This window comes from Callospermophilus lateralis, chromosome 6 (genome assembly GCF_048772815.1).
Source record: "Callospermophilus lateralis isolate mCalLat2 chromosome 6, mCalLat2.hap1, whole genome shotgun sequence".
Taxonomy (NCBI): Eukaryota; Metazoa; Chordata; class Mammalia; order Rodentia; family Sciuridae; genus Callospermophilus; species Callospermophilus lateralis.
The window spans coordinates 16645481-16671559 of NC_135310.1; the positions used below are offsets into that span (position 1 = coordinate 16645481).

The 26079-nt window shown below is 41.1% G+C and overlaps 1 long non-coding RNA gene across 1 annotated transcript in view; it reads left to right on the top strand.

The window, feature by feature from the left end:
• Positions 1-13674: 13674 nt before the first annotated feature.
• Positions 13675-26079, top strand: part of LOC143401100 (uncharacterized) — a 36912-nt gene continuing 24507 nt past the window's right edge. The window contains exons 1-3 of the long non-coding RNA XR_013155509.1: positions 13675-14528; positions 16961-17026; positions 18100-18177. This is a non-coding gene — a long non-coding RNA (uncharacterized LOC143401100). The remainder of the gene's footprint in view (positions 14529-16960; positions 17027-18099; positions 18178-26079) is intronic.

Here is a 26079-nt window from a genome sequence, read left to right on the forward strand (position 1 = left end):
GTCTCATGATTTCCTTCTCAGCATCAGCCAGGGCTTGTTTTAGCCTGAACACTTCTTCCACTGCTGAACTCTGAGGAAGGATTTTTCCCTTTTCTGCCACAGTAGAACTCTGCTCCAAAACTGACATTTCATGCTGATGATCATCTATGTCTGGACTTTGGTTTGGTTGAAAAGTCTTGATAGCATTTTGTACTTTGCAGATTTCACTTGTGTCAGAATGATATTTTCCCTGAGCCTCAGCAATCTGCCTCGAGTGACCAACTTCAGGTTCATATCTTGCAACTTTAATTGACAATCTGCTTGTTTCTTGTCGTGATAAAATTATGTCACTAAAATCCATGTCATCATCACGGAAGGCGGAAAAATGACTACTGATCCCGGAACCGAATGGAGCCAGAGCAGTTGTTGTTGGTACGCCACCAGCTCCTGAAGGTACCCATTGAGCAGCTGCCTGTAGTTGAAACACTTGATTTTGCAGTACAATCTGTCTTGCTTTAAGATGGCGGCTGATCTCTACCTCTTTCTGTTGCAGTTGATATTGGTAACTTACAGACTGATGGTTTATTTGCAGCTCTGATGCTTCATGCTTTTCTTCCAGATCAGTACAATCCTTTTTCAGTCTTTCATTCTCACATCTTAGTGTGGAATCAGTAGTTTCCATTTCCTCTTCCCAGCAATGATGTAATGCTGCTTCTGGGTCTCCTAAGTCATCCAGAAGTATTTCCCTGGTGAAGCTGGAGATATGGCCAGTGAGGGAAGCCAAGCTGCTCCCCACCTGACCCAAGAAGTGGCCCAAGCCTGAGACCAGGCCTCCAAACCAGGACGACATCGCCGCCACTTCAGTGATCCATCGGACCAGCTCCAAACACCGCGTCCATCACCGTCCACTTCTCTGCCCCGAACGTCCTCCAGCGTTGCTAGGGTCAATTATGACCCAAGCGCTCAGAATTCCTCACAGCGCGAGGTTCCTGGGGCTCCACCAATACCAACCATCCCTCCCTGCCTCTAAACTCAGAAGCCGGTCCTGGGCTTTGACCGGGGGCTGGCAGCCAGTAGCACACTCACCCCCTGCAGGGCCTCTGCTTCTTCCCTGCACTTGCCTGTCAGCTATTGGCTCACAGGATTGGGCAGGGTTGGCTGGGAGGAGCTAGAGATACAGGAAAGTGTCCTAGTTTGAGTCCAAAGGCACTCCCACGAAGAATCAATGTTGTAGTTGAAATCCAAAGGTAGTTCACTGGACAGTTCCCTCTTGTCTGGGAGAGGTGGATTTTTTGTTGCTTTCAGTTGCATTCAGTTGACAAGGTGAGGTCTCGCTCCATTACAGAACGCAATCTATTTAATTAAAAGTCCCCGATTCAAAAGTAAATCTCACCCCAAAACACCAGAGTAATTACCAGAGTAATATTTGGCCAAATATGTGAGCATCATAGCTCAGATGGTTAATTTTATTTAACATATAAAATTAACCATCACAAAGTCTTAATCATTCTCAGAATTCAGATTATAATATGGATTAAATGTCACTAAAGAACCATCTTTACCCTTTCCAAAAATAATTTTTTGCTCTTAATCTATAAATGTTTGAGTTCATTTTAACATTATATGGTCCTTGTAAGTTCTGATTGAAGTTCATTTAAGTGCTCAAAAATTCCACTTCAATTGCACTTAAGAAACTTTGTTTTTGAGCCAAAAGGTTGATGTTCACTTAACCTATTGTTGTTTATCAATGCCAAATATAATCCAGGTTTGAACAGTGCAGAGTGAAATAAAAAGTTGAGAAATTTTCTACTATGCAGGAACAATCCTAAATTTAAATCCCATACCTAAAGTTAAGGATCAGAAGGAGTTAAGATAAGGCCCTGCTTTCCAAGGTGTTTAAATTCCAACAAGTTAATGAAGAGGCAGTTTTGTAGAGTTGGGGACAAAGCAAAGAGATGAAGCACATGGGATGTAACAGGCATACCAATTGGGACCAAAGCAATTTTGGAGCTAAACTGACAGAATGCATTTATAAAACCTCTCTCACTTGCAAGAGTTGAAGAGTAAATGAGAACATAGTGTGTAGTTCTCACCTGATGGCTGGTGCAGAGAAAGTGGCCAACAAATAGAGCCTGCTGCCATTTTGTTCATATTTGCTTTTTGTTTTGTTTAGGATCATTTTCCTTATTACCCTTTAGAAGGGGTTTGGGTTTGCTCCCATTACTCACTTCCCAGAGCCCATATTCAGGAGACTCTTTTCCTTGAGCTCTTCTTTCTATATGTGTATTCAGGGAGCAAATACTCAAGGTGGCAGAAATAAAATTTTAAGAAGGAAGAATTTTAGGAAAATTAATGGTTAAATAGATTCTAAGGATTATATTAATCACCTCATAATGTCTCTTGCCTTCAAGATAGAGCAAGTAGACATAATTCCTCAGATTGCTATCAGAAACTAGTGACTGCATTTGTGTCTTGTGCTAGAAAAGGAAATCTTCTTTGTCTTTCTTATTCATCTCCAAATCTGAGAGAGAAATCAGGCCTGTATTAGTCAATCTTTCTTCATAAAAGACTAATATAAAAATTTAAGCCCCTTTCAGCATCTGCTGAAGTTGAGAATCCATGCTATATCCAAGCTGTGTCTACTGTTGAAGAAGCCATCAACAATACCAAGTATCCTTTTCTCCCTTTTGACCATTCCTCCTGTGTGTGTGTGTGTGTGTGTGGTGGGGGGGGTTGTGTTTGGGTGTCGGTGTGTGTGTGTGCGTTTTAGAAGGCACTACATAAAAAAAAAAATAAAGATGTTGTGTCCAATAAAGGCTAAATAATAAATATTTTTTTAAAAAAGAATTTAAAATGTCCATAAATGTTATACAAACTGTGAAATTAGATGCTTTCACATCTAGTGACTTTTATAACTAGGACAAAGAATTAAATGTAGTTCTGCTGTGTATAAAATGATCAAAATAAATCACCAATATCATAAAGAAAGTTAAGTCTTGCCTATGTGGAAGCGATTGTTAAAGTCATGAGGATGGAGGATTTCACTGAGAAAAGAAGGCACATGGAGGAAAAGGAAGCTTCAGTTTTTCAATTGCTTATTATGTTTCAGCATTGGTTTGTTCTTTCCTAGACAGTATTTTATTTATTTAGTATAAAAATTTGGGTTGGAATATCTAGTAGAAGAACTGGAAGAAAAAAAAAAAAGAGGAGAAGGATTTGAAGAAGAAAGAACATGAGAGGAGAAATGGATAAAGAAAAATCATGATATTGTTTGTGATTAAGGCAAAAGGAAAGATGGTGGGGGCAAAGGTTGGTGTACATGGTCAGATGCTGCATGAGGGGCACATTGAGGATGAAACCTGAGGAAGTTGGTTATTGATGATCTTTGTGGTTCATGGGGAGTGAAAGTGGGATTTCAAGGTAGTCAGGATGAGCTGCTCAAAGGTTCAAGTCAGCATTCAACAAAGATAGTGCCTTTTCCTTCATATCCCCTTCACGCTACAGAACAAGTCCTACTTCCCCTCATACTTTATCTCTTGTAACTTTCTCCTGTGGTCTTCTGTCTCATTTCCTTCCATGTTTCTCTCTCTGAAAAAGAGGACCCTTGGACCCTGATCCTCATTAAGCACATATTTATAAAATCCATTCATATACTGAATGCTGAAAAGGGAACAATGAAGTATTTTCCTTTCTAGTAGTTCTGAATATTTTCTTTATGTCAGAGACTCTTCCCTTTTATATATGTATAAATTGGTGATTTTGAAAAAAAAATGTCATTTAAATTTAATCTGTGAAAAATCACTAGTTCAAGACAAGTGTTAATTCTTACCTTGAGAGTTTTTGTTGATGTACATTAAGGTAGTCAGTAATTGATATATGGTTGGGTTATCTCCTGTTTTGCATTGATTTCATGGGTTTATCATGGAACTTTTTCTTAGGCAGATATACTTTATACTGATGCATTACATTTTCTTTGATTTTTCTTTCCTAATATTTATAATCTAGTGGGTGCTAGGTTTTTATATCATTTCTTTCTTGCTTCTATTGCCAAACTGCTTAATACAGGCTAAATGAAAATAATGTTATAATAAGAGTGGAATGAGTCTATTGTTTTTCTGAAAATCTTTCTAAGTTATTCTCTTGGTTTCTGTTTCAATTTACAGTCACAGAAACTAAACAAACAACACCCCTCTAGGGAAGACAGGAATGTAACACACACAATGCTTATGGCCCTGTGAGACACATTTAGATTATTAGGCAGGTGAAGAAAGGTCTTAAAGGGAAAGGTTGATTTTTTTCCCATTTCTGTCTTGCACAGTAAGACAATGACAGCTCTTTGTGTGATTTTATAGTGTACAAATGTTCCAGTAGAGTAGTCACCAATTTAATCAATCATCCAGATGTTTAATCAAACATTTAGATATTTTTGTCAACTCTATGTGAAATAATTTAATGCCCCAAAGTGACTTGTTATTATAATGTATAGAAGAATTGAACTATGGAAAGTATTGAATAGAACCCTTCCATACAACCTTAACAAAGAAATAGAAACTAACACACACCCATCAATTCTTATGGTCATGCTTATTTACAGTGATAATTTGAACTCAACAAAATTTGTTTTGTTCACAGAATCTAAGGCTTTAGTATAAGGTGATATTTTGAATATTTCTTCAGTTGTATAAATTGGAAAAATAATGTGAATTAGTAATTATATTTTATGTCTGTCTTACTGTAAATCAAGTTCAAAGCATGAAATGTCACTTTAATTTTTATAAAACAAATTACTTGTAAAACTTGTAAAAATATTAATAGTATTTCTTAGGTCAACAGATGTTGCATACAATACAGGATAGTAGTGCAAAGAATATGGAGGTCTTAGAAACAAACCATCTAGTTTTGAATCTCAACTAAGTTATTATTCATAACTTGATCTTGGGTAGATTTCTTGACTTTCCTAATCTGAAGTTAATTCATCTGTAGAGCTCAGTGTCATTGTAAAAATTAACTATAGTGAATATAAAATGCCTGGCACTTTATAGCTTATAGCTCTTATGCTTTTTCTAAGTTCTCACAATAGGTACAGTGCTTTAAAATCATGAGTTCTATTTATCTGGAAAATAAGCCTCATAGTGTTCCTTTGCTCTCCTAAAGTATACATAGAATGTGCAACTCTGTAGGGCCAATATTATTACCTTACTCCAAAAGTATACTTTTAACACCGACAAGGTTCTTGGTACTATCTCAGCAAAGGAATTCGTGAGGAACAAACAGACATAAGTTCTGTCCAATTAGAAAACTAATTTAGAAGAAAGAATAAATAAGTGAATAACTAGATGAATAAGTACATATTATAAAATACACTCTACTCAAAATGTACAATTACTGCAAGGAAGCAGAACTGAAATGCCTGCTTTGCAATAGATAGTCCAAGAAGAGTCTGAGTCAATGAAATATCATCTGTTTCTTGAAGCATAAGTATGCTTAACACGTACATTAGAAATTATATTATAATTAGAAATTATATTTTATGTCTGTCTTACTGTAAATCAAGTTCAAAGCAAGAAATGTCACTTTAATATCCGTAAAACAAATTACTTGTAAAACTTGTAAAAATGTTAATAGTATTTCTTAGATCAACAGATGTTGCATACAATACAGGATAGTAGTGCAAAGAAAAGGGAGGTCTTAGAAATAAAACGTCTAGTTTTGAATCTTGACTAAGTTATTATTCATAACTTGATCTTGGGTAGATTTCTTGACTTCCCTAATCTGGAGTTAATTCATCTGTAGAGCTCAGTGTCATTGTAAAAATTAACTATAGTGAATATAAAATGCCTGGCACTTTATAGCTTGTAGCTCTTATGCTTTTTCTAAGTTCTCACAATAGGTACAGTGCTTTAAAATCATGTGTTCTATTTATCTGGAAAATAAGCCTCATAGTGTTCCTTTGCTCTCCTAAAGTATACATAGAATGTGCAACTCTATAGGGCCAATATTATTACCTCACTCCAAAAGTATACTTTTAACACTGACAAGGTTCTTGGTACTATCTCAGCAAAGGAATTCATGAGGAACAAACAGACATAAGTTCTGTCCAATTAGAAAACTAATTTAGAAGAAAGAATAAATAAGTGAATAACTAGATGAATAAGTACATATTTTAAAATATACTCTACTCAAAATGTACAATTATTACAAGAAAGCAGAACTGAAATGCTTGCTTTGCAATAGATTATCCAAAAAGAATCTGAGTAAATGAAATATCATCTGTTTCTTGCAGCATTAAGTATGCTTAGCAGGTAAATTATGAAGAAATTTACAGTTCTAGGCAAAGAAAACTGATGTGTGAACTGTATCAGGAAAGAGTTTTTTTCTGTATTGACAAACTGATACAAGACGGGTGGATTGGAACGTCAGAATAAGGGGAGGCAGATCTGAGATCCCAGTGGAGGCTGTTGGAGTGGAAAAGACAAGGCATCAAAGGCATTTAGAGTAGCTTAGGTTTAATGTTTTTTTTTTTTTTTTTTTTTCTGGTATATAGGATTGAACCTAGGGCCATTAAACACTGAGTCACATTCGCAACCCTTTTTTAACTTTTTCTTTTGAGACAGGGTCTTTCTAACTTGTATAAAGACTCACAAAATCGCTGGGGCTTTCTTTGAACTCCTGATGATCCTGTCTCTAAATAAAATACCAAACAGTGAGATCCTGTCTCTAAATAAAATACCAAACAGGGCTGGGGATGTGGGTCCAGAGTCCCTGATTCAATCCCTAATAGCCACTCCCCCCCAAAAAAAAGACATCTGCTCTCTTATCTATTATGTAAATGCTTAGTATATTATAGTGACATAAATATTATCTGTTGTTGTTTAAACAGTATAACGGATACATAAATTTTGGCTTCTATCTCAGAGGTGAGAGTGTTAATCTGTAATCCAAATAGAAAGGTGGACAAAAGACAGGTGAAGTGTAACTTGCAGTTGGTGGCCCAGGTGGCTCCACAGAAAGATGAATTGGATCATGAGGTCTAACCTCATCAGTGGATCAATCCACTGATGGGTTTATAATTTGACAGGATTATTGGGAGTTGGTTAAAAACTGTAGGCAGTAGGGCATACATTTGTTACCAACTCCCAATGGGAGGGTAGGTCATTGGAGTTGATTCCCTAGAAGGGGACATCTCATTCCTCAGATCTTTCTTTCCCTCACTGGTTTTTTGTTGTTGTTGTTGTTGTTGTTTTTATCTCTATGAGATATGCAGCTCTGTTTTGAATCCAGGCTCACTGCCTTGTTGATGTTCATTTTCTCCTGGTGTCTTTAAATATACTTTCCCTTATACACATCTATATTCAAATTTCACCTTATAAGATTTCCAATCCTAGCAAATTAGAAGTCATCCTAATAATCTCGTGTTAATTTAATCCTCTCTTTAAAATGTTCTCTCCAAATACAGATACCTTCAGAGGCACTGGGGATTAGAACCCCAACATATTAATTTGGGGCAGGGACACTCTTCAGCTTATCCCAGAAGAATTTTTCTGATTATCATATCTCAAATGGGAAATGAAAAAAAGAAAAGTACTATAAAGGTAACTGATAAAACCATTATGTGCAATGTGTGGGGCTGGTTAGTTATTAAGTAACAAAGACATGCAAATACATACATACAGTACACAATAGATACAACCATTTTCATTAGCCAAAAGCACATCACCTTATTTAGAGAAAATGATAGAGCAAATGAACAAAATGTCCTGAGTAACTTTTATGTATAGACCATTGCTTTCAACTACTATCTCTCCGTCTTTCTCTTGCTTTCTCTTTTCTAGTCATGAATTTGAATTATCAAGAAAATATTTAAAATAGTTCAGAGAGTTAACCCTTCTGAACCACAGAGATCATTTCTTTTTTTTTTAAATTTTTAAGGAAACATTAAGCATTTTACAATTTTGTCTCTGTCTACTCTATTTTAAGTCTCTTAAGAGCATCAAATATATTTTATGTGTCATGGACTCCAAGAGTCTTACACAGTGCTAGCTTAGTAAAGACACATGAGTGCTAGTAAATATTGGTTGGATAAAATGATGAATAATTTCAGATAAGTTAAGTGAGTCATTCAGGAGAATTATCAGGAGATTTCAAAACACAATTTTGATTGCTTTCAGGTGAGCATTTGATTCCCCTACACTGTTTACTTACATTGAATTTTTGAGTCATTAGTTTTCTTTGTGTTATGAACTAAAAGTGAAAAGGAGAATAAAGAGAAGTCACTTGAACAATTAATCCTATATAAAGACATGTGCTTAGTCATCTTTTGTTACTTTCCGACTCTAATTATTATGATATTATTATTATTATTATTATTATTATTATTATTATTATTACTGGTGCTGGGCATTGAACCCAGGGCCTTGTGCATGATAGGCAAGCACTGTACCAGCTGAGCTATATCCCCAGCCACTTTCTGATTATTATAATTATAATTACCTCCACCCCACTGATCCCCGCACCCCCACAAAGACCCCCGCTTCACCATACTTGAGAGAGACGCTACATGCTTGTAAAGCAAGAGACTAGTGAGTGGCATCTTAACTTCTTTTATAGCATTCGGTGTCAGAAGTGACTTGCCCAGCGTAGACCGTCTGTGGAATACGTGCATTGGTAGAATCAACATTATCATGATGGCATTATTATTAAAAAGTAGTACGATTATTAAATAACATGAGCAATAAAATGTTAATGAGTCCCAGACAAAGCCACTAGGCTCTTAATTGTAATGCTCTTCTTTTGCCCTTGAAGCAACAGCGACACCTTCTGGAAACATCAGGGAACTACTACATAGCCAAGAGCTATAGGTTGTAGGAAGGGAGAGGTAAGGGCAGGCCCAGGAATCCTAGCATGGGCCTGAGGAAGTGTTGGAAGTATCTGTTCCTGACCTTAAAAGCTAGTGCCTAGAAGGGGAGAAGGGTCACATTCAAGCGACGATGCTGGCATCTTGGAGAGAGCAAGGGCATATTGAGGCTGGTAATGGGAAATAGGGAACTGAAGTGGCGGAGGGAACATGTCAAAATTAGTTTGGAACCCCAGGTCAAGGTGTAACATGTTCCCCTCCAGGTACTGGAAGTGCTACTGCCACTCAGCCCAGCTGCCACCCCTACTGGGTCTTGCCTAACTGAAGACCTGGGGGATTTGTCCACATCATGTCCCCTTCCTGGGGCAGCCTGAAGCCAGCTATAGGTCACCAAAGAGATGAAAAGGCCCAGACCTGAGCCCAGATCTGGACAGCTCCGCAGGGTCACCCAACTTCAGATCTCCCTGTAAGGGGGCTGGAGCATCTTCTGCCCAGTTCTGCTTTCCCTTCCCTTCACTTGCTGACCCCAGCAGCTCAACCTGGTCAAGGTCTGTGCCCTAGGACAGTCCTCCTCCCGTGGAGCTGACACCTTAGTGAAGAGCCAGAGGGAAACAAGGCAGTCAGCATGGTCATCCCTCGATTTCCATGGGTTCCGCATCCCGGGGCCAGCCAACAATGGACTGAAAACATTCAGGGAATAAACCTACCCGTACTGAATTGGTACAGACCTTATTATTTTCATTATCCACTAAACAATATTGCAGAACCATTAAGGCTTAGCCTTTGTATTGTATTAGGTATTGTAAATAATCTAGAGATGATTGAAGTATATGGGAGGATGCGCCCAGGCTCTGTGTAAATTCCACACCATTCTACACGGGGGGCTCGAGGGCCCTCAAATCCAAGCATCTGGGAGGGGGATCCTGGAACCAATCCTTCAGGGATGCTGAGGGACAACTTATACTAGGAGGAACATAAACTAAGGTAAATTATTGAGCTCTAACAAGAATTGGATCAAGTGGTCAGGAAGGCCTCTCTGAGAAGACCTTGGGACTAATCACTGAGTGACAGGAGGCTGCCCACTGCAGGAGAGAAAGCCAAGCTGAGTGTGGCATAAGGTGAAGTTAGACGGGGGCCTGTTAGGTTCTGGATGTGAGGTGTCCCCCAAAAGCTCATGTTAGGCAGTGCAGGGATGTTCAGAGGGTGAAATGATTAGATTTTGAGAGCTGTAACTTAATCAGTAGATTAATTCATCCTCTCTCTCTCTCTCTCTCTCTCTCTCTCTCTCTCTCTCTCTCTCCTTCTATGAGCTGAGCAGATACACCCTTCCACTAGGTTATTCTTACCTCGGGCCCCAGAGTGAAGTTGGCCAACCATGAACTGAGACCTCAGACACTGTGAGCCAAAATAAACTTCTCCTCTAAATTGTTATTTTCAAATATTTTGGTCACAGGAACAAAAACGGGACTAACAGTATCTTTCCATGAATGAGCTTTCAGGCCATGGTCAAGAGTTTGAGCTTTACTCTAAGTGGGCTGGAAGGCTTTAAGTGCTGAGAGACCTGATCTAATTTAGGTTGTGAAGATCGCCCTTGCCATTGAGCAGAAAGTGACTGGAGAGAAGTTAAGAGGAGATGTAAGATCTCTGCCTTAATCCCCAACACTGCTTCTCTGAGTGTAAGCTGCAGCCTCTTATAGGCAGTAAATCAAATTTTATTTTTTATCATTTGTAAGTTGTAAGTCCGGCTGCAGCAAAATAACCCGGGGGTGACGAGCAACTTGTGTACTTTGATACAGCAGGAGTGGGAGCCGTTTATTGTAGGACAGGAGGGGTATATATACTTTCCACACAGCTTATCTTAATTAACATAAACTAGATACAGCAGTCAACCAGTAAGCAATCTCCACACTTAATGGCTCACTGGCGTTACTTCACAAACCACTCCCTCTGGCAAAATGCCAGGCACCATCTTGACTTATTTACAGACCCTAACATTTCCCCCTTTTGTTTAATTTAAATAACGACCATAATGGTTTTTACACAAACAATCTGCTACAAGCAGAAGGGGAGGATATAAAATGCCACAATACCAAGCCAATTGATGGCTCCATGCAAGAAGCCCTTGGAAAAGTTATACCAGCAATGACACCGTTAGCAAAGATACCGAGTTACAATTTGTTGTGGATTACAGTTTGTTGTCTCAGTCCAGGTAAATCACAGTCCAGGTAAGTTCTGCAGGCAGCTAGCTTAAATCACAGTCCAGGTAAGTTCTGTAGGCAGCTAGCTTGATCCGAAGTCTCGTCCGGTTCTCAGCAACACTGGAAATTCTTCCACCCTCATCCTCATGGGCACTGGGACAAAGACAGGAACTCCGGCAATGCTGGCTAAAGAAAATCCTGTAGCATTCCACTAAGAAAACAACCTTCTGAACAATTTAGTACATTATCTCAAGGTTTTTTTACATTTGAAATAAGCCTTAATGGTGCTCATTATTCATCAGCCTCCAGGTGTGGGAGAACCATTGTAGCTTAGTTATTGGCATTGAAAATGACCAAACATCAGGGACACCGGTAGCGTCTTCTGCCAGCTGTAGTAAGTGAAATAGCCAGATGAGAATAGAATAAAATAGAAAAAAAAAAAATTGGACCTGGCACTCTGTAAGAATAAATACTGTTTCATGCCACTTAATGTAGCTTAAACTATTTTTGTATATATTCCAGATTAAAAGCAGACTTCTTCCTATAATTTTTTCTCACCAAAGTTTGAAAGCCACTGGTCTTGTGGTGATTGGTTAGGTGTCAGGACCAGAAAAAGGTGTCTCAAGAAGGAACTAAGAGCAGCACAGAACAGAGGGAGTGTAATGCCCCAGAGTGTTCAGTGGGTCAGAGACACCCCTAGTTGCAGGACAGAACAGGCTAGACTTTGAGAGACCAGTATGGAGGTTGGAGCATGCTCAGAAGGACAGAGAGCAACTAGAGTCAAGAGCTACCTCAGATAGTTTGGGCTTTGATGCAACATCAACCTCAGCAGAGGTAACATGCTCTGTTTTGCTTTAAAACAACAAACAAAAAGAAAAATCCAGACCCTACCACAAGATGGCAGACTCACATCTAGAGAGGATCCCAGGAGTTGGCAAGCTCAGCAGGAGCATTTCCATGCTTGGCAAGTGCCATGGTTCCCCAGGAAGTTGAAATGCACCATAATAATGTCAGAGCCTTGGAGACCTGGAGGCAGCGTTGGTGCTAACATTCTGGGGAAATCTGAGCCTGCATGGCAGCGGCCATGCAGTCCACGGGGCAGGAGTGCCGCCGCATTCTTTTAAAAAATCTTTTCTTAGTTGTAGATGGACACAACACCTTCATTTTAGTTGTTTATTTGTTTGTTTGTTTGTTTAATGTGATGCCATGGATGGAACCCAGTGCCTCTTGCATGCTAGGCAAGCCCTCTACCACTGAGCCACAACCCTGAGCCCTGCATTTTCTTTGAACTGAAAGTTCTCTGGACACCAGGTGGGGTGACACAGGCCTCTAATCCCAGATTGGGAGGCTGAGGCACAGGAATTACAAATTCAAAGCCAGACTCAGCATCTTAGCAAAGCTCTAAGCAACTCAGTGAGGCCCTGTCTCCAAATAAAATATAAAAAAGGGCTGGGGATATGGCTCAGTGGTTAAGCACCCCTGAATTCAAAAAAAAAAAAAAGAAAGAAAGAAAGAAAGAAGGAAAGAAAAAGAAAGTTCTCTGGACATACTGGACATATAAGTCCAGGAAACTTTGGATTCTGTAATCTCTTTTATTATGATTTAAACTCTGTTCCTTAAAAAGGTATGCTGAAGTCAGAGCCCCCAATACCTCAGAATATGCCTTTATGTTGAAACAGGGCCATTGAAGATGTAATTAGATTAAGATTACGCTGTAATCTTAACCAGCAGTGGTGGTTCCAACCCATCGGGCTCTCCCACCTGTCCCAATATGCCAATCAAAGTGAGGAGCCGTGGGAAAGTGCAGGAGAGGAGATGGAGTCAGCCTGGCCACGTTGGAAACAATGGACAAATGGGTCCAGTGACCTGCCTGAAAGGGGCTGAGAGAAACTTTGAAGTTTTATGAAAAGAGGGACATGCCCGGACAAGACCTGGGGGCTTGCATACCTGGGGATTTGCATGGTTGGAAGAGCAAGTCATTGTTATCTCAGGTGGCTCTGGACAAGTCCTTGTCATGTGAGGGACAATCTGGTTCCCAGGAGACCACTGCTCCTGCTTAGGGGGGCAGCTCAGTTCCTGCCGTGGGGTCGGTGCTTCCCTTTAGTGGAGTGAGCGCATCATGGGGTAATCTGTCTGCTCCTGAAATCCAAAATGAAGACAGATGCCAAGCTCTAGCCTGCTTTCAGTTACCCACTGGGCATGTGCACGCCTCAATGATGAGTCAGCGCCTTAGCAAAAGCAGTTTCTAGTTCTCTGTCCTAGGGTCATGTGAGGGCAGAGGCAGAGATTACAGTGGTACAGATAGAAGCCAAGGACCACCCAAAGATTGCCAGTTGTCACCAAAACTGGACAAGGCAAGGTTCTCCTTTACAAGTTTTAGAGGGAACATGGCCCTGTCGATGTCTCGATTTTAGACTTCCAGCTTCCAGAAATGTGAGACAATAATTTTTTTTTTTCATTTTAAGCCACCCAACTTGTGGTACTTTGTTATAGTAGCCCCAAGAAATAAATATACATCTCAAGAGTCACTCTGAAAGTCAGAGGTCAGAGTCAAATGTTTCCTCTTCTATGCAGAAGCTAGAGAGAAATGAGGAATTTAAAAAAAAAAAAGATATGTGTAATATGAATTGTAGTGCATTCTGCTGTCACATATAACAAATTAAAATTTTTAAAAAAAGAAAAAAAATGGGCCTGGAGGAATCTCATGACCACAGAAGGGAGATCAAATGGAGTAGAGGAAGAAGCAGGTGGCGGAGGGAGAGAGATGACAAAGGGAAGAGGAGCAGAGTAAGATTCACCAAGCTGTATCATGTGCATGTCTGAACATATCACAAGGGATTCCACTTTTATGTATAAATATAATACACCAATTAAAAATCATATCATAAAAAATTAATATCCTGTTTGCAAAATGTTATCAATTGTGGGAAGTGGGTAAAGGGTAGATGGGATTTCTCTCTATTATTTCAAATAACTGTATATGAATCTATAATTATCTCAAAATTAATACAACTTTTTTTTTAAAGGCTAAAATTAAGATTTCAAAGGCTAAAAGAAAAAAAAAATAAAAGAATAACAATTTCCCTAAAGTGTCCCAAAGGCCTAAGAAATCAATGGTTGGAGACTCACTGACCTAGAATATTACTTAGAAGAAGTGATCCTAACAAAAATATGTGCTGGTCCCTTTTCTACCCTATTCTTTTGTGTCTACTTATTCCAGTCTACATTCAGGTATCCCTGAAGAAAGGAAGAAGTTGAACACTCAGATCATATTTCAGAGAAAAACCTCTGTAGGGCTCAGACGAAATTAAAATTCCCAAATTGTTTGTTTGTTTGTTTGTTCGTTTGCTTCTCTTTTCCTAATTGCCTGTTTTTCTAGATCCCGATTCCTCCTGCTGAGAATAGAAACTAAGAAACTGCATGGGCAGGCACCAGCCGGGGTAGAAAACCAGAATTCGTGCGTGATTCTCTATCCCAGCCTGGCTGGATCTCCATAGGCATGTTTCCTGCCTTTTGTCCCTCTGTGCCCTCTTTCCTCTCACAAAAGTTGTTCACACCCCAAAGAGCCCCTGAAGTAGAGATTTGGGGCATAAGTCTCCTGTCTTCCTCGGCTGGCTTGAGTACACCTGTTTTCTTCCACCAACTTCCCTCTCCTGAGTGTTGGTTGGAGGGTGAGCAGTGGAACCTTTGATTCTGGCTGGGTACCATCTAAGGTTTAGTTGTCTGTGACGACTTCTTCCTCTCTCTCTCGTCACCTGCCAGTCAGTCAGGCTGACCACCCATTTGTCTGGCAACAGAGAACTCCTCAGACCCTCACCTCACCACCTAATCTGCGTGGAACAAAGGGCCCGAGGGCAGTCTTCTCTCTTTTCTGGAGAGTGTACCCTTGTGAATGGCAGCAGAGAATCCAGAGCTGTCATCCCTTGGATTCCAGCAGAATGAAATTAAGTGGGAGGGCAGCAGCGGGTTCCAACACACCTGACAGAACTGAACTGTCTTTCAACTAAAATGCCTCTGGCTCATCCTTCTGTCAGCTGAATAGGGCATTAACACCAATTGCCACCAGTAAAACTAGGAAGAACAGCGGATGCTAAAAGCATGGTAGTCCCAGGAGAAGAGGAGGGTGTTGCTGAGGACAGGTGGCACTCAGGACTCCAGGGAATGGAGGATGGTGGCTGCCTCACCCAAACAAATCCATTTCTTCACCCAGGTTTGATAAACAGCTTAGATGCTGAGAGTGTATTTCTTTCTTTCTTTGTCCCTTCTTGGTGGATGGGTGGGTTACCATGAAAATTCAGTAATTCAGGAAGCTGAATCTCATTACTGATGGGGAACAGGTCCATTTGTAGGATCAGAAATTTTGCCAGGAAGGTTACCAAAAGAAATGTGGAGGTGGCTTCAGGTGGTGACGTGAAGTCCAAAGTATCTACAACACCCAGTGTTCAGCCTTTGGAACACCAGCTCTTTGCCCACACTCTGAAATGAATCGCAGGTAAAGCTCGCAGTTCCGTAAGACATAAGGAGATCCCCATCGTCTTGTAATTAGGAACCTTGCCAACAGCCCAGAACAAAGCCAGAGCTTAATTTTGGATTTAAGCAGCACAAATTGCTTAAGGAGGTTTGGGAATACTGAGGGACTTTGATAATTCCCTTATATTGTACTTATGTCTGTAGTTACAGGAAAGAAATGAAAGCTCACTGGAAATTACTAACCTGTAGTCCTAATTCCCATACCTTGAGACATTGGGAGGTGGTGATGGACAGACACACATCCCACCATCAGAGAGCAGCACAGAACTTCAGGGACCTCTCAGGGAAGCCAACTTCCTACTTCCAGTTGACAAGTGGACTTCACCAGCTGCCCAGGCAGATCTAAAACACTGACCATGTCTCTGGACCCCAAGTCAGTGTTCTTCAACTAAATTTCTGTTAGCCACCTTCAGGCTGCATGACCTTGGGCAAATCAGGGAACCTCTCCAATCTTTGTTTTCTTATTCAAAAATGAAGATGAGGACAGAAGCTCAGCGTGAGATCCTTTCTGTGAGTGGGACCCCCTCTGCAGAGAATAAAGACATGATGTAGGCCCCAGCATTCCTGAGTTCCTGATAGAAAGACAGTAGCCAAAATACACAAACTTTGGGTCTTTTTTTAAAAGACCTTACCTTGCCGAGTGTGACATGGTTAGGAATGCCAGGCTGCTGGGCAGCAGATACATCAGAATTGATTCCATCAGTTTTGCTATCAAACTTCCTGAGAAGAAACTTGGCACCACTTCCCTTTCCCCACCTCCAGGAAGCTCCACCCGCCACTAGCACCTGCCTAAAGGCAAAAGAGAAAGCATGGCGGACACAAGGCACCCCCCCCACCACTGTTCCCATTGCTCATCTTCTAGCCAGACTTGCACCTTAACCTAAAATGTAGGAGCAAGGAGAGTTACTTGCTCCTCCTCAGTTCATTTCCCTCTGTAAAATAATCCCAATAGTAGCTTCCATTTAAAACACTTAACAATAAAGAAGCATTATTGCTGGGTCATCTTTTATCCCAAAGCCAGACTGAGAGTGGATTCCCCTTAAACAGAGGAGCTGGGAGTCCCCTGGCGTAGTGCCTGCCACAATAGGCATCAGCAAGTGTTTATCGACAGAATAAATGAATGAATAGGGAGCATTCATGATTCAAATTATTTAGCAATGTAATCATTTATTTAAAAAAATCTTACTTGAAGCCCAAATGAATTACATAGCCAATCTGGTATCTCTCATTTTACTAGAGATTCTTGAGGTCCCTCTTTGGAGCCTAAGAACAGATAGAAAAACCACAGATATAGAACTATATAGAAGTATGAATTAAATCCAGGGGCACTTTACCGCTGAGTTACATCCCCAATCATTTTCTTTTCTTTTCTCTCTTTTTTTTTTTTTTTTTGAGACAGGGTCTTACCAAATTGCCAAAGATGACCTCCAACTTGCAATCCTCCTGCCTCAGCCTCCAGAGTGCTGTGAGTACATGAATGTGCCACTGTACTGGCAATATTTTTATTCTTATATTTTGCCTTCTATTCTATATGAAAACATCTATTTTTTTTTAGGCAGGGAAAAAAGGTCAATTGAGTTTGCTCAAAGAATATTATCTTGTTTATACCTCATACATTTACATCAAATTGGAATGTCATTTCCAGAAATTACCATGCAATCACACACATTTGTATATTTTATCATTCCTTGAAGCTATTCCACCTACTTGCTTGTTAGTGGAAGTAGTTGCAAAAACAAGCCTGAAGGCAAAAGGATCCTATAATGGATCCTGACTGTACCAAGATGGTATAATACTGTATCGATCTAAACCGGGAACAACCTTATGGATCCCATAGATTCCAGGTGCAGCCAGGACTCTCAAGTAGTTTCTTAGTTGGATAAAAATAATTATGTATTTTTGTGTGTATGAGTAGGAAGGTAAAAATATATTCTTGTGCTACTTACTGCATTAGGAAAGGGGTTTCTACAACCAATGAATTTTAGTGTTGGAAGGTGTATGAGTCTGTCAGAGCTGCTATAACAAAATACCACTGCCTGGATATTGCAGAAATTTATTTCACAGTCCTAGAAGCTAGAAATCCAAGACTGAGGTACCAGCAGGGTTTGTTCTGAGTTTTCTCTCCTTGGCTCTTAGAAGGTCATCTTCTCATCATCTCCTCACAGGGTCCTCCCTCTGGGTATGCACATGTCTGCCCAAAATTCCCCTTCCTACAAGGACACGGGGTGTATTGGTCACCCTAATGGCCCTGCTTCAACTTAGTGACATCTTTAAAGGCCCTATCTCTAAATAGTCACATTTTGGAGTGCTGAGGGTTAGAGCTTGACTATATGAATTTGGAGGGACACAATTCAGAAATTAAAGATACTTAGTACTAAGAGAAGGGAACTTAGAGACCCTCAACTGTGTCTCATTCAATGGCACAACAGGAGATCCCTGATGTTTATGTATTTCTAAGTAACAAATTCAGTTTACAGACTATGATTTCCTTTGTAAAATGTGGTAAATTTTTATTGTATTTATTTATTTATTTTGCAGTGCTGGGGATCAAACCCAGGGCCCCATGCATGTGAGGCAAGTTGTCTACCACTGAGCTATACCCCCAGCCCTAGAATGGTAAATTTAATAAAAAAAAGTGATCTTGTTGGATCCTTATGAATGGTTCTTTCAAGTGAGACAACGGAGGAGATCTGGGCTGGGGATATAGCTCAGTTGGGATAGTGAAGTCCAGTTGCTCCTGCACACCAGTGTCAAAGCAGACTCAGTGTGGCCACAGCCCAGTCTATATGTTGATCTGTAGCCTAATTTTTGATGTCACTTGCAAATAACTTAAATCTCTGGAGGTTATATCTGAGATGAAGGTCCATATATTTTAAATCACTTAGAATCCCACCCAAGGAGAGTCAGTCCAACCATCTCTTTATAAGACACCTTCCATCAGTCAGTGAGTAACTGAGCCACTGCAACCTCACTGTTGCTACCCCCAGAGGAAGTGACATGTTCCTCCCAGAATGATGTTCCAAGGTTCCATGCCTCTTTAAAGGGCAGTGGAGCAAAACTCTGTTCCTGATGCCATGAATGTTTCTCAGCATTTTCCATTACCACGGTGCCTGTCAGTATTCTATTTTAACTGGAGAATTTGAATATGGTATAATTAAATAATTATCAAAAATAAAACATATACCATATACCATCATTACAGTAGAACTGAGAAATGAGAAAGAGCGAGAATCCCCTACTTCTTTAGAAAGATATGGAGCAGACTTTGATTCGGATGAGAATACATTTATATTTCTGGTGATGATAGAGAATGTTTTAGAAAGTTTAAATAAGATTTTATTTATTTAGTTTTTTTTCCAGTCTCTACAAAAGAATTTAAAATAGCTTACCAACAATTTAGGTACAAAGAAATAGTAAAGTCTTAAATACAGGAGGTTGCCCTGTGGTCCCCCAAATAAGGCAGCTTGGTGGCCCTTGGTGAAAACACCAGGTTCTAAGTTATTTTCTGCCAAAACAAATAAAATACCTTACCCAAAGTGTATGAATCCATCTCTACTAGTGCTAGACTTTTTTACAGTTTGCACATTTTTGAAAACAAGTAAGAGATACATGTGACTAAAATTCAAAGGACCAAGAGCCAAGAAATGTATCTACCTTGTCACATGTCCCCTCCCCAAAGGCAAGAATAGCCAACCTCCTGCCTACCCTCTGGAGCTACTCCATGGTCTATGCTCAAATAGCACAGAGGAGGAAGCTGCCTCTCCACCTCCTTTCCTGCATATTATTTTGGTTGCATTTGTAGGAACCAAATTCCAGTTAGTTTGGAGATTTCAAGCATACACACCCTGTCTCCCCTGGGCCTGAGCCTAGAGTCCACAAACACAGAGACTGTCTGGCTTGGCCATCACTCTTGCCTTGCAGAGGACTTGGCATTCACATAAATGCTGAACAGAATGACTGAACGGATGAATGTGCTACGCTCTCTTTTCTCCTCAGTTCTCTGCTCTGCTCTGTCTGTGAGCCCATCTGATTTAGCTTTCACATCTGTCATCTATCAATGAGATAATATTTTCTGCTGCATAATAAAATAACCTTCTCCTTTACCCGTCTTTAAGTTTCCCATCTTAGTTCTTGTAGGTGGCTGCACTCGGGGGTGCTATTTGCTACATTTTGATAGACCCTACAGTCAACCCACCCCTTTCAGATGATTTCCTTCCTTCTTTCTACTAAGGCTTTGTTTTACGTATGAATTATGCATTCCCACCTAGAATCTTGGCTGCTTTTTGACCTCACTTTGGGCTGAAGTCTTAGGGTCATGGGAATTGGAAATCTGAACTGCATGGAATTTCCAGCTGAAGGAAACCAACCTTAGTGTGGAGTCTTGCAGACCACGTGGCTCGACTCCATGAATGGGCTGCTTTGTTTAGTGACTGGCAGGTCTGTGAGGCCCACTAGTGTAATTAACCAGCTCACTCACCCCGTTGATGAGCACCTTGTCAAAGTGGCCGCCACCTGCCAGAGGGTTCTTCAGTCCTCCTACTAGATACCATCAGCCCTCTTCAGGGACCAAACTCACATCACAGAGCTAGCACTGGGGAGACCTTGGGCTAGCTTCTGGAAGAGGTGTAAGGCCAAGCCTAAGTGTCCATAGCCTCAGAATGTCTATTGAAGAGAATTGGATGCAGCTATTTGGTTGGAAGACAGGACCTGAGGCTGAATTTGGGGAGAAAATATCAAATGTCGACATCCTAGAATGGAGACAGGCTGACACTCTGCAGGGCAAGCGAGGTCTCCCCGTGCCCCAGCTCCTGGCCTCCACTGCTGACGCCTCCACGTAACCACCTCAAACAAACCACTGAGTTTTTTGGTTTCACCCCCTCCTGGAATAGTGGTAACTCTTAATGATGACATTGTTATTTTAAGCTTTCAGAATCAACACAATCTTCATAATTCACTTTATTTTAAATAAAGTACATAATAAACATATTTTTATCAGGTGAATATATAGTATTCTAAAGTAGTTAAAAAGTGGGATCTCTATATACATTCCTTCCCTATATATTGGGATGATATATTTTACTTTTTGTGCTGTTTCAGATTTAGCACTTTCAGAAATATTTCTGAGGGTTTTTTTGGTGTTGTTTTTTACTGCTTGTGTTTTATTAGGTTTAATTCCCCCCATCTCTCCCCTTTCCTCCTCGACCCTCTCTGGTTAGTTTGGTCCACCAAAACATGGTTGGAAAACATGAAGGAAACCCTGCTCCTTAGACATCAGTTCACTGAAATCTAAGTCCGAATGTATTCATTTTCACAATTTCAACCAAGATCGGCAGAATGCCAGGGATAGGTTGTCTGTGTTCCAAAGTGAGGAAGATGTCCCATTCAACAGTGAGTAGATAGTCCTCTAGGGCATTTGCTAACCTATCAAAATACATTAAGATTTGCAGACTCTTTTAGGAGGGCCTCTGCTGGAGAACTGATTCTGCAGTTCAAACAAATGGCCACCAGGTGGGGCAAGTGGTACAATCAGGACCAAATCAGGCTGTAACAAAGTTTCTGTGCAACCCTGAAATGTACATTTTATTTTTCCACTGTAGGATTCCCTGTTAGACAATTGACCCTAAATGGTCTTAGTACAGGCTCTCTAAGTAACCTCATTTACCAAAGCTTTGAATAAGGGAAAATAAACGTGAACTTGGAAGTGTGATTATTTGTGCACCTATCTTCCCCATCACATAGGACACCCCTGGAACATCCTTGTGTTCTGAATGGATTGGTGGCACTTAGGAGAGTGCTCACCCTGAAAGGAGCTCAACAAGTACTTGTTGGATTGAGATTTTTGAAACCAAGAATAACCATCTTGCGGCAATCAGATCCTGACTTGATGACACCCTCCCTGATTGAACTCTTTTCTGGGTCCTTCCTTTTGGGGTGTGTCTTCCTGGTCTGGCAGGAGCTGGCATGCCTCCAGGCCTTGTGCTCTGAGAACCTGCCAGCCCAGAGGAGTGGAAAGAATGTGGAGCTGGCAGGGAGAAGTCCTGCTCTGTGGGCCTAGAGCTAGCCATGTGGGCACTAGTCAAAGACAGAGGTTACACTGTGCCCCTTTGGCTTTCAGCATGAAGCCCACCTGTCCAACCAGTGCACAGAAAAAAAAAAAGAAAAGAAATCAATAATAAATAGCAGGCCCAACTGACTGACGTTGGAGGGGTTTGGATGAATTACAAGCAAGTTGAACTCCCAGCTGGGTGAAGGGGCCACAGTTTCAGTGAGGGCCTTGATTAAGAAGGAAGAGGACATTTCCAGTTGGGATGGGAATGTATGGGAAGACCCTGATGACGCTGGGGATCTCAAGCCCCTAAATTCTGATGAGTCTTTGCTGGTGGAATTATTTGCCCCACTTCCAGCAGAAGCAGCTTCCCCAACCCCTGGGACAGGACCTTCCCACCCCAAGTGGGTCAACCTTGCCAGTTCCTCTGAGAGAGCATGGTAATGACCTCTTCAGGTGCCCACCTGTAAGACCCTAGGGATTCTCCTCAGGACCACTGCCATCTCTCTTGGCTTCTAGGCTTGTAACTAGTTCTGGTTCCTCAAGTCCCCAGAGAAAGGTACCAAGCGTGATCCATGATGAGGTGTGCTATTCTGCAAAAGAATGACTTCCTTTTTTTTCAGAGATGGAAACCAGGGAATGAATGTGGGAATGGGCATACTTAGGGGAGGAACGTGAACTTGGATTGGCCAAGTTTACTCCTGTGGGCCCCCAAGAAGGGATTCTGGATTTAGCATCACGGCTTAGAGAGTGGGCAGAGTGCTGACAGTGTGCTTGGTTGGTTGGCTGGAACACGAATCAAAAAGGCCCACTGTGAACTGAAAACACTCATCTCCTTGGGTTTCCTGTAGATGAAGGGATTTCAATGCTTTGGAAGATGGGAAGGTGTGATACCACGGAATGTATATTTAGTCTTTCTCTTGTTTCCTGGCCTGAAACTCTGAACATACTTAGACTCTCCAAAGTGATAGACTCTTTCCAAGTTAAGGAGTCAATGAATGGCGGGAAGTCCCTTGGCAACTTCAGGATCATGAATGGCCAAGGATTCAATCAATCGCGCATACGAAATGAGTTCTCCATAGACGCGCAGAGAGCTTTGGATACCTGAAGTCCCTGGAGAGTGGTGAGCCAGAGTGGGTGTGGAAGCTCGGCCCCTCTTCTCCACACCTTGCCCTGTGCGGCTCTCCATCTACATCCTTTATAATAAACTGGTAAACGTGCTTTGCTGCGTTCTGTGAGTCATTCGGGCAAATTAACTGAAATTGAGGTGAGGTTGTGGGAACTTGATTGGCAGCTGTGGGTCAGAAACACATCAAAAGCAACCTGGAGCCTGGGAGCAGCAAATGAAGTGTGTATTGTGGGTGGGTGTGGGGGGGACACAGCCCTCAGCCTGTGGGATCTGATTCTATCACCAGGTAGAAGGTGTCAGAACGGGTGTCCACTGATGCAGAACGGCTGGCTGGCTGGCGGGTGGGAGAAGGCGCCACACCAGTCAAGGTCACAGAAGTCTCCTGTGGTGATTGAGCTGGGAGAGCTGAGGAAACACGGCATGGGAGTGGATTTGTCATGTGAGACCTACTCGCCCACACTGGGAGGGTCCAGAAGGTGTACCTTTGAGAAATGAGTTGTGAGGGGAGCCCCGGCATGCTGGGAGAGCTCTGTAATAACTCTTTTCTGGAGACCAGACCTTCCAGGGGTAGCCACAACCACTCAACTGACAGTTCTAAATGTAATGGAAGTAGTAGATCCGGGTGGCAGGGACAGCACTCAGTAGCCAACAGTGAGGTGGACCTCGATGGACAGCACTCTGGAGAGTCTGACGCACCCACACTCGTGGCACTCGCTAGATGGTGGTGGTGCTGCCAGAGACGAGGTAGATCGGAAGCCTACTAAATCCTTCCTTGATCTCTACAAGCAGAAAGGTTTCAGGTCAAGGGAACCAAAACACAAATGGCACATGTGCAGTTACGACCCATTTAAATGTGTATTTATGTTTAGCAGACATCTGTGTTTTCCTTCCTTTCTTACTTCCTCATCATACAACATAGGATAAAATGACTTTATATCAAAATTTCAGTACTGTTACTTTCACATAAATGACTTGGAAACTCTCAGCGTGGCTGCTAGAGAAGTAAATCAAAGGGCTGCCTAAGCCTGAATCCAACTTAGGTCTTTAGAAGCAACAATTGAACCTCTTTCTCTTGCTCTACCAGGATAGGAAGGATACAGCACTATTTCCAACCAGTTCCCTAATTAAAATACCTTCAGAGTTGTCATTGTTTTTTAAAGTAGTTACTCAGCTGACTAAATAAGATTACATAGACTCAGCATCTCTAGGAAACCATAACAGGTAGAATATGGAGTTAGAAATGTTATTTTTAGCCCATATATTACAGCAAGAGATTAGCACTTGTGAAATTAGATTGTTGAAAAACTGCCTCATGAGGTTACTGAATTTCTTTATAGACCCGAAGATACATGAATCTCTGCACATACACAGATGAAAGTCCACACATTTTTTGTTAGGACAGTCATTTTGCATAAGATTCATTGGTATCTAAAACTCAAATTCAAATTCATTATGTGTTTGTGCCACTGGTGATTTGAATGACTTTGTGATCAATCTCAATTGCATAGGTTTAAAAAAAGATTGTTTATATAATTTTTGTTTGTTTGTTTAGGTATGGGATTAAACCCAGGGATGCTTAACCACTGAGCCACATTCCCAGTTGTATTTATTTTATTTTGTTACAGAGTGTCTGTAAATTGCTGAGGCTGGCTTGGAACCCCTGGAATTAAAGGAATCTGTCACCACACCCTGCTAAGTTTACAAGATTTTTTTTTTTTTTAATCCATGTCCTCATAAGACTAAGCCTTGATAAACAGGTAAAAAGTCCGATAGATAAGCACAAACTATTTTTAAAATAGTTTTCCTAAAGATCAGATTATTTTGAAGTTATAGAAATCATATTATTCTTTTTGTTTCTTTTAGTAACATCATTGTTTGGTGCATTACAATTGTTCAAAATAACGGCCTTTGTTATTACACATTGGTACCTTCACATAACCTAATTTGGGTTATTAGATTTCCCAGTACCTTCTCTTACTCCTCCCTCTCCTCATGTCTGGAAATCACTTATTATCATCCCTGAGAAGGACATGAAAAAAGGAAATAAATTGCTGGATGACAGTTCTTCAGTGCCAAGGATCATTCAAAGTATCACCTACAGTGCATTGCTCCAAAATAGGGGCCAGAGACGAGGAAGCTACTCTGGTTAACTGTTGCAGGGTTTGATCAGTTCAATGGATTTTGGTCTTTGTTATATTTTGCCTGTCCCAGATAAAAGTTTTTCAAATGGACAAGCTAACCAGAAAAGCTGCTCCAGTCCCTTCTGTCCAGTCTAGTCTTTCTTACTCTAAGCAAATCATCCTAATGTTCCTCCCCAGCAACTGAGGAAACAAAGACTTATGATAGACATGAAAGAAAACTCCATTTTTTTATATCATTTGATACTCACTCCATGTCCATAAACTACTAAAGTGTTAGGGTCTGAAAACAAGTCAGGATGGCGCCTGGCATTTTGCCAGAGGGAGTGGTTTGTGAAGGAACGCCAGGGAGCCTTTAAGTGTGGAGATTCCTTATTGGTTGACTGCTGTATCTAGTTTATGTTGATTAAGATAAGCTGTGTGGAATGTATATATACCCCTCCTGTCCTACAATAAACAGCTCCCACTCCTGCTGTATCAATGTACACAAGTTGCTCCTCACACCCCGGTTATTTTGCTGCAGCCGGACTGTGGCACTAAAGGTTTGCAATAAATCATCTCAAATACTATTTCATCTGTGCTCATAAAAAGTAGACACATTTTAATTGTTGGAACCTTTTACCTCTCTTGGGACCGAGGCCATTATTGGTTGGTGGCTGAGGTGGCCTCATGGGTTCTTCCAGAGCATTTCCGTATACATGACCTGGCTGGATTGGTGTTCGCAGGCTTTTAGCCTCTGCATGGGCTTTTGACCTTCGTGCTGCCTAATGGTTGAATCTGAAATCTTCCTAGGCCCCTTAGTGATAGTGACGTACCTGCCCCTTCTTCGTTCTTCCTACTGTCTCTTCCTACTCCCTCCTTCTATCACTATATAAACTTGTCCCTGACAAAATAAAGTTGAGACTGTTGCACCTTCTTGGTTGTCTCCTCTCCCGACTCAGTGTGATTGTGGGCCAGGTTGGGTGGCAGGCCAGGTTGAGATACTTACCCTCTAGCTCAGCCCAGGAGAAGCTAGTGTGCTTCACTACCTCTGTCAGAGGGTGGTTCCCACAGCTGGTGCCTTGGAGAGGACAGGCTGATCCTGCCTGCCTCCCGTGTACCCTTTGTCACAGGGAGCGACATTAATGTGAGACCAAATCAAATCCAGGGATAGACATTAATAGAATATCTCAAATAAGTATTTAATAAAAAGGCTAGCAAATTCA